Here is an 8,837-nt window from a genome sequence, read left to right on the forward strand (position 1 = left end):
CGCCACAGCGTCGTGGGCCGGAGAACCCGAAGGAGGCTCGTCTCGCCGCCTCACGGCATCGGCTCCGTCTGCGCCTTTCTTCGCGAGGGTTCCTCTAAGTCGGTCTCAGAAGCCGGGGTTACGGTGAGCTCGCTCCGGTAAGGAGCTCTTCCCTCGCTGCCTTCTGCCGTCGTCACACACGCGCCCCCCCCCGCCGCTGCCTTCGGGCCGTCCGCCTAGCGGGGAAGCTAAAGAGAAGGCCGGCCGGCCCGCCCCGTATTTAAAAAACACGCTCGCGCTCTTCCCCACAGGGAGCTGCCGATCTCCCGCCGTAGCGATAAGCGAAGGGATTTCTCCGAGCCGCCGCGTGGCTCCCGAGTTCATCCGGCTCACGAGAGGGTAGGTCTGGGTGGTGCGGGAGTCGGGAACGTATCCCGGGAGAGCGCAAGCGCCTGCTCTGCCTGCAGAGGCGTCTCTCGCGCGTCCCCCGGAGCAGCCCGGGCTCTCGTTTTTCACCGGGCTCTCGCCGGGAGCGATTCCGCCCCTTTGGGCGGCTGGAGAGCGTTTGTCTGTCTCCTGCGTGTTAGGGTCCCGAGGGCGCCTCGAGGACCCCGACGACCTTCGCCTGGCACCTGCGCCCGCACCCACCCGCCGCCGGCTCGCCTCTCGGGACTCGGCTGGCGTGCCCGTCCCCGCCCGTTTCAAGGGGCGGAGAGGGAGCTCTCCTCAGGTAAGGCGGTGTTTGCTTCCTAGCCGGGCTTTTGCTTTCAGCCGAAACTTTCCGCTTCCCGTTCTTCGTCGCGCCGGTCGGAGGCTCGAAAGCGTCCGTCAGCGGGGACGACGAAGGTCTGGGCCGCTCTAACGATGGGGCGCGCGCCCGCGAGGCTGCCGGGCTCTCTCTCCCTTTCCCGGCGTCGGCTCCCCTTTAGCGGCGTTGCGGAGCCGAAGCGGTTCTCCTGGACGCGGGCGGGACGGTAAGTAAGGCGTTGCGGGGACCCGGCTCCTTGCCGCGTAGGGCGTGTAAACGGCACCGTGCTTTTCCGCTTTTCCGGCTGGCGCGGCCGCGAGAAGGGTCGCACTTCTTCCCTTCCGTGGGCGGCGGACGCGCAGCTACGGCTGCCGGGCCGCTCTCGCCGAATGCCTCGCCTCTCGTCCGGTCCGATCCCCGCGGCCCGACCGCCTGAAGGTTTGCGCAAAGCCCCGGGCAAGGCCGCGTCGGTTTGCACGTCCCCGCGTCGGCCACGGGAAATATTTTGGCGGTCCCTCGACGAAGGGGTGAACTCGACGAGGCGCTTTGAGTCTTTCGGGTGGCTGCTGCCGTTGCTGTTCCGAAGAGCGGTCCGGGTGAGAGCGCGGGCGGTCGAGAGGCCTCCTGTGACCCGGTAGAGCCGGGTACTCGTCTGCCGAGGCGGGCTTGTTCTCTCGCCTCCCGGTGCGGGTGTCTATAGGTCAGAGGGCAGCGAGATGGCTCCTGCCAAAGGAAAGGCTGACGTTTCTAGCGACGCGAGGAAACGAAAAGCCCTTCCCGCAGCTTGCCGATACAACTCGCCGGGGGCGGCGGCGGCGGCGGCGGCGGCGGCGCGTTTTGTCGGGCCGAGCGGCGGCCTTCTCGTGGGGGGGTGGGGGGAGGAGGCTCGGCGGCCCGAAGCCAGCCGTAGTCCGTGACGGCGCCTAGGTCGCCGTGACTCCCCTACGACGGTATCTGCCCTGACGTCCCTCCCTTCCTCTCTCCCCTCCAGCGTCCGGGTCTCGAGGAGAAGCAGGAGAGCGCCTTTCCGCCCCCCGCAGAAAGCAGCGGCTTCGCCCGAGGCCGGGCCCCCCCGCGTCGAGGTAGCCCGCCGACGTGCCGCCGCCGCGCCCGGGAGAGGTGGGTCAGGTAGGGGTCAGGACCGAGGCGGGGGGAAGGCGAGAGGGCCGCGCCACCCCCCCGGCCCGCTCGCGCCGGCTCTTGCGGGAAGGCCCACGTCCCACCCCACGTCCTGCCCCACAGGCCCCTTCTCTGCCCCACATCCCCCGTAACGGGATGAGAACCCCCTCCCTCTGCCCCACATGCTGCCCCACGGGCCCCTTCTCTGCCCCACATCCCCCCCAACGGCACCACACCCCCCTCCCTCTGCCCCACATCCTGCCCCACAGGCCCCCTCTCTGCCCCACATCCTGCCCCACAGGCCCCTTCTCTGCCCCACATCCCCCCCAACGGCACCACACCCCCCTCCCTCTGCCCCACATCCTGCCCCACAGGCCCCTTCTCTGCCCCACATCCCCCGTAACGGGATCAGAACCCCCTCCCTCTGCCCCACATCCTGCCCCACAGGCCCCTTCTGTGCCCCACATCCCCCCCAACAGCACCACACCCCCCTCCCTCTGCCCCACATCCTGCCCCACAGGCCCCTTCTCTGCCCCACATGCCCCCGTAACGGGATCAGAACCCCCTCCCTCTGCCCCACATCCTGCCCCACGGGCCCCTTCTCTGCCCCACATTCCCCCGTAACGGGATCAGAACCACCTCCCTCTGCCCCGCATCCTGCCCCACAGGCCCCTTCTCTGCCCCACATCCCCTGTAACGGGATGAGAACCCCCTCCCTCTGCCCCACATCCTGCCCCACAGGCCCCTTCTCTGCCCCACATTCCCCCGTAACGGGATCAGAACCCCCTCCCTCTGCCCCGCATCCTGCCCCACAGGCCCCTTCTCTGCCCCACATTCCCCCGTAACGGGATCAGAACCCCCTCCCTCTGCCCCGCATCCTGCCCCACAGCCCCCTTCTCTGCCCCACATCCCCCGTAACGGGATGAGAACCCCCTCCCTCTGCCCCACATCCTGCCCCACAGGCCCCTTCTCTGCCCCACATCCCCCCCAACAGCACCACACCCCCCTCCCTCTGCCCCACATCCTGCCCCACAGGCCCCTTCTCTGCCCCACATTCCCCCGTAACGGGATCAGAACCCCCTCCCTCTGCCCCGCATCCTGCCCCACAGGCCCCTTCTCTGCCCCACATCCCCCGTAACGGGATGAGAACCCCCTCCCTCTGCCCCACATCCTGCCCCACGGGCCCCTTCTCTGCCCCACATCCCCCCCAACAGCACCACACCCCCCTCCCTCTGCCCCACATCCTGCCCCACAGCCCCCTTCTCTGCCCCAAGTCCCCCATAACGGGATGAGAACCCCCTCCCCCTGCCCCACATCCTGCCCCACAGGCCCCTTCTCTGCCCCACATCCCCCCCAACAGCACCACACCCCCCTCCCTCTGCCCCACATCCTGCCCCACAGCCCCCTTCTCTGCCCCAAGTCCCCCATAACGGGATGAGAACCCCCTCCCCCTGCCCCACATCCTGCCCCACAGGCCCCTTCTCTGCCCCACATGCCCCCCAACAGCACCAGAACCCCCTCCCTCTGCCCCGCATCCTGCCCCCCAACAGCACCAGAACCCCCTCCCTCTGCCCCGCATCCTGCCCCACAGGCCCCTTCTCTGCCCCACATCCCCCGTAACGGGATCAGAACGCCCTCCCTCTGCCCCACATCCTGCCCCACAGGCCCCTTCTCTGCCCCACATCCCCCGTAACGGGATCAGAACGCCCTCCCTCTGCCCCACATCCTGCCCCACAGGCGCCTTCTCTGCCCCACATGCCCCCGTAACGGGATCAGAACCCCCTCCCTCTGCCCCACATCCTGCCCCACAGGCCCCTTCTCTGCCCCACATGCCCCCGTAACGGGATCAGAACGCCCTCCCTCTGCCCCACATCCTGCCCCACAGGCCCCTTCTCTGCCCCACATGCCCCCGTAACGGGATCAGAACCCCCTCCCTCTGCCCCACATCCTGCCCCACAGGCCCCTTCTCTGCCCCACATGCCCCCCAACAGCACCAGAACCCCCTCCCTCTGCCCCGCATCCTGCCCCACAGGCCTCTTCTCTGCCCCACATCCCCCGTAACGGGATCAGAACCCCTTCCCTCTGCCCCACATCCTGCCCCACAGGCCCCTTCTCTGCCCCACACCCCCCGTAACGGGATCAGAACCCCCTCCCTCTGCCCCACATCCTGCCCCACAGGCCCCTTCTCTGCCCCACATGCCCCCGTAACGGGATCAGAACCCCCTCCCTCTGCCCCACATCCTGCCCCACGGGCCCCTTCTCTGCCCCACATCCCCCCCAACAGCACCACACCCCCCTCCCTCTGCCCCACATGCTGCCCCACAGCCCCCTTCTCTGCCCCAAGTCCCCCATAACGGGATGAGGACCCCCTCCCTCTGCCCCACATCCTGCCCCACAGGCCCCTTCTCTGCCCCACACCCCCCGTAACGGGATGAGAACCCCCTCCCTCTGCCCCACATCCTGCCCCACAGCCCCCTTCTCTGCCCCACATCCCCCGTAACGGGATGAGAACCCCCTCCCTCTGCCCCGCATCCTGCCCCACAGGCCTCTTCTCTGCCCCACATCCCCCGTAACGGGATCAGAACCCCCTCCCTCTGCCCCACATCCTGCCCCACAGGCCCCTTCTCTGCCCCACACCCCCCGTAACGGGATGAGAACCCCCTCCCTCTGCCCCACATCCTGCCCCACGGGCCCCTTCTCTGCCCCACATCCCCCCCAACAGCACCACACCCCCCTCCCTCTGCCCCACATGCTGCCCCACAGCCCCCTTCTCTGCCCCAAGTCCCCCATAACGGGATGAGAACCCCCTCCCTCTGCCCCACATCCTGCCCCACAGGCCCCTTCTCTGCCCCACATGCCCCCCAACAGCACCAGAACCCCCTCCCTCTGCCCCGCATCCTGCCCCCCAACAGCACCACACCCCCCTCCCTCTGCCCCACATGCTGCCCCACAGCCCCCTTCTCTGCCCCAAGTCCCCCCTAACGGGATGAGGACCCCCTCCCTCTGCCCCACATCCTGCCCCACAGGCCGGCGGATGGAGAAGAAGCCCCCCCCCGGGGAGAGGCAGCCGGGGCGCCGGGCCGCCTCAAGTCGCCCGCCGCCCTCCCTCGGGCTGGGGCCGGGGGACGCCCGAGGAACCAGACGGGGCCAGAAAGGCAACGAAGAGGCGGCGCTCGACCGAAGAAAGGACGGAAGAAACGGACCCGGGAACAAATGAGTTCTAACGGACGGTGCCCGTAAGAATTAAAGGAAGGAAGGCAGGAACGCGAGCGAGCCAGCGGCTGGGCGCGGGCGGGGCGTGCGCCCGCCTGTCTGTCCGCGGGACTCTCGGGGCGGCGGGGGGCTCGGGGCGGAGGGCCTTCCTCGGGGAGGGGAGGATGGCGACGCGCCGAGGCCGCGGCGAGACGGAGAGGAACGACAGGCGCGCGCGCACCCCCCCCCCACCTCCCCCCGACCCTACCCCCCAGAAGTACAAAATAAAAGAAAGAAATAATGAGAAAAACAGAGACGGGGGGGCGTGTGTGGTGTGGGGGTGTGTGGGGGAGGGAGGGGGGGAGGGGGGGCACAGACGGGGGGCACGGGGAGGAACAGCGCATGCGCGCGCAGGCCCCCCACCCCCGATGAAATAAACAAACAAATACATTTCAAAAAAAGTAAAACATAACACTAAAGAAAAAGACGGGGGCGGGGTGGAGGAATACGCGCACGCCACCCTCGACCCCACCCCCAGCCCACCCCCCGAAAACTAATAAATAAATAAATAATACAAAGGCGGGGGGGGGGGGGAAAATACACGGGCATGCGCGCGCACACCCCCCCCCCCCCGAAATAAATAAATAAATAAATAAATAAATAAATAAATAAATAGATAGATTGATTAATTTTAAAAATTTAGAAAATAATTTAAAAAAAGACACGTGGGGGGGGGGGGGGGGCGGCCCGGGGTGGAGAGCAATACGCACGCGCACACCACCCCCCACCCCACTACATAAATGAATAAATAAATAAATTCTGAGACAAAACAGGTAAGGGTGGGGTGGGGGGAGCGTATGGGGGGTGGGGAAGAAACGATACGCGGCCGCGCCCATGCGCGCCCCCCCCTTTAAATAAATAAGCGAATGAATAAATGAATATAAAATCCGGGGGGGGGGGGGTGGGGGTGGGGTGGGGGGGTTGGTGGAATAATACACGCGCGCGCACACACACCCCCCCCACCCCCCCCGCGCCCCCCCCCCCCCCCAAAACCTACTAAATGAATAAATAATGAGAAAAAGGGGGGGGACGGACACCAACACGACGACGACGACGACGACGACAACACGCGCGCGCGCGCACCCACCCCCTACGTAATAAACGAATGAAGGAAGGAACGAATGAATGAAAGAAACGGGGGGGGGGGGGGGGTGGGGGGGGGGCGAGGGAGGAACGATACACAGACGCGCGTGCGCACGCTCCCAGCCCCCCACCCCCCCCCACCCCCCCCCCCCCCCCGCCCCCCGTTTAATTAAATAAATAAAGAAAACCGAACAGAACGGGGGGGGAGGGGAGAGGGGAGAGGAACAACGCACACCCGCCCACCCCCGCCCCCCCCCGCAAATGAAAAGTAACTAACTAACTAAATAAAACCAGACAGACAGAACGGGGGGAGGGGAGGTTGGGGGCGCTGGAACAGGACACACACACGCGCGCCCCCCCCCCCCCCCCCCCGCCCGAATGAACGAATAAACACATAAACGGGAAAATTAAACTAAATAAATAAGTGAAATAACATTTTAAAAAATTATAAAAACAAAAAAAAAAAAACGAAAAAAGAAGACGGGGGGGGGGGGGGGCGGGGAGGAACAACGCGTATGCAAATAAATAAATAAATGAATGAAATTTAAAAAAAAAAAAAAAGAAAGAAAGAAGACGCCCCCCGCCCCGGGGGGGAACGACCGGCACCCCCCCGCCCACCCACCCCCCCACCCCCCACCCCCCCCCCCGAGAAAAAAAAAAAGCGATAGAAGAAAAGAATTAAAAAGGACAAGACAAAAATGTACAAAAAGAATGAAAGGAAGAAAAAAAAAAAGGAAAAAAAAAAAGAGTCGCCACCGATAGGGGGGCGGGGGGGGCGAGTCGCCGGGGCGGGGGGCGGGGGGGGGGGGGGGGGGGGGCGGGGGGGGCGCGGTGAACGGGAAGGAACACCAGGTCTAGCCCCGCCGCGGAAAATAGACTCGCCGCGGGGGGCGAGTCGCCGGGGGGGGGGGGGGGGGGGGCTGGGGGGGGAAGAAAAAAGGAAAAAAAGGAATAAAAATTGTAAGCGAACGGAGGAATAAACAAAATCTAAAAATAAAAAGAAATTAAAAAAAAAATAAAAAAAATAAAAATGGAAAAAATTAGTAATTGTAAGCCGACGGAGGAATAAACAAAATCTAAAAACAAAACAAAAAAAATTTTAAAAAAATAAAAAAATAAAAATGGAAAAAAATGAATAAAAATTGTAAGCCGACGGAGGAATAAACAGCATCTAAAAACAAAACAAAACAAAACAAAAAAAAAAAAAAAAAAAAAAGGAAAAAAATTAATAAAAATTGTAAGCAAAGGAAGGAAGAAACAAAATCTGAAATTAAAAAAAATTTAAAAAAAAAATAAAAAAAAGGAAAAAAAATAATAAAAATTGTAAGCAAAGGAAGGAACAAAATCTAAAATTAAAAAAAAATTTAAAAAAATTAAAAAAAAGGAAAAAAAAAATAAAAATTGTAAGCAAACGGAGGAATAAACGGAATCTAAAAATAAAAAGAAATAAAAAAAATTTAAAAAATATAAAATGGAAAAAAATAATAAAAATTGTAAGCCGACGGAGGAATAAACATCATCTAAAAACAAAACAAAACAAAAATAAAAAAAAAGGAAAAAAATTAATAAAAATTGTAAGCAAAGGAAGGAAGAAACAAAATCTGAAATTAAAAAAAATTTAAAAAAAAATAAAAAAAAAGGAAAAATGGAAAAAAATTGATAAAAATTGTAAGCCGACGGAGGAATAAACAAAATCTAAAAATAAAAAAAATTAAAAAAAAAAGGAAAAAAATTAATAAAAATTGTAAGCCGACGGAGGAAGAGACGAAATCTAAAAATAATAAAAAAAAAAAAAAAATAAATTAATAAAAAAACAAAAAAAACGGAAAAAAATGAATAAAAATTCTAAGCCGACGGAGGAATAAACAGCATCTAAAAACAAAACAAAAAAAAAAAAAAAAAAAATTAAAAAAAGGAAAAAAATTAATAAAAATTGTAAGCAAAGGAAGGAAGAAACAAAATCTGAAATTAAAAAAAATTTAAAAAAAATTAAAAAAAAGGAAAAAAAAATAAAAATTGTAAGCAAACGGAGGAATAAACGGAATCTAAAAATAAAAAGAAATAAAAAAAATTTAAAAAATATAAAATGGAAAAAAATAATAAAAATTGTAAGCCGACGGAGGAATAAACATCATCTAAAAACAAAACAAAACAAAAAATAAAAAAAAAGGAAAAAAATTAATAAAAATTGTAAGCAAAGGAAGGAAGAAACAAAATCTGAAATTAAAAAAAATTTAAAAAAAAATAAAAAAAAAGGAAAAATGGAAAAAAATTGATAAAAATTGTAAGCCGACGGAGGAATAAACAAAATCTAAAAATAAAAAAAATTAAAAAAAAAAGGAAAAAAATTAATAAAAATTGTAAGCCGACGGAGGAAGAGACGAAATCTAAAAATAATAAAAAAAAAAAAAAAAATAAATTAATAAAAAAACAAAAAAAACGGAAAAAAATGAATAAAAATTCTAAGCCGACGGAGGAATAAACAGCATCTAAAAACAAAACAAAAAAAAAAAAAAAAATAAAAAAAAGGAAAAAAATTAATAAAAATTGTAAGCAAAGGAAGGAAGAAACAAAATCTGAAATTAAAAAAAATTTAAAAAAAATTAAAAAAAAGGAAAAAAAAATAAAAATTGTAAGCAAACGGAGGAATAAACGG

This window comes from Numenius arquata, unplaced genomic scaffold (assembly GCF_964106895.1).
Source record: "Numenius arquata unplaced genomic scaffold, bNumArq3.hap1.1 HAP1_SCAFFOLD_834, whole genome shotgun sequence".
In the NCBI taxonomy this organism is placed as follows: Eukaryota; Metazoa; Chordata; class Aves; order Charadriiformes; family Scolopacidae; genus Numenius; species Numenius arquata.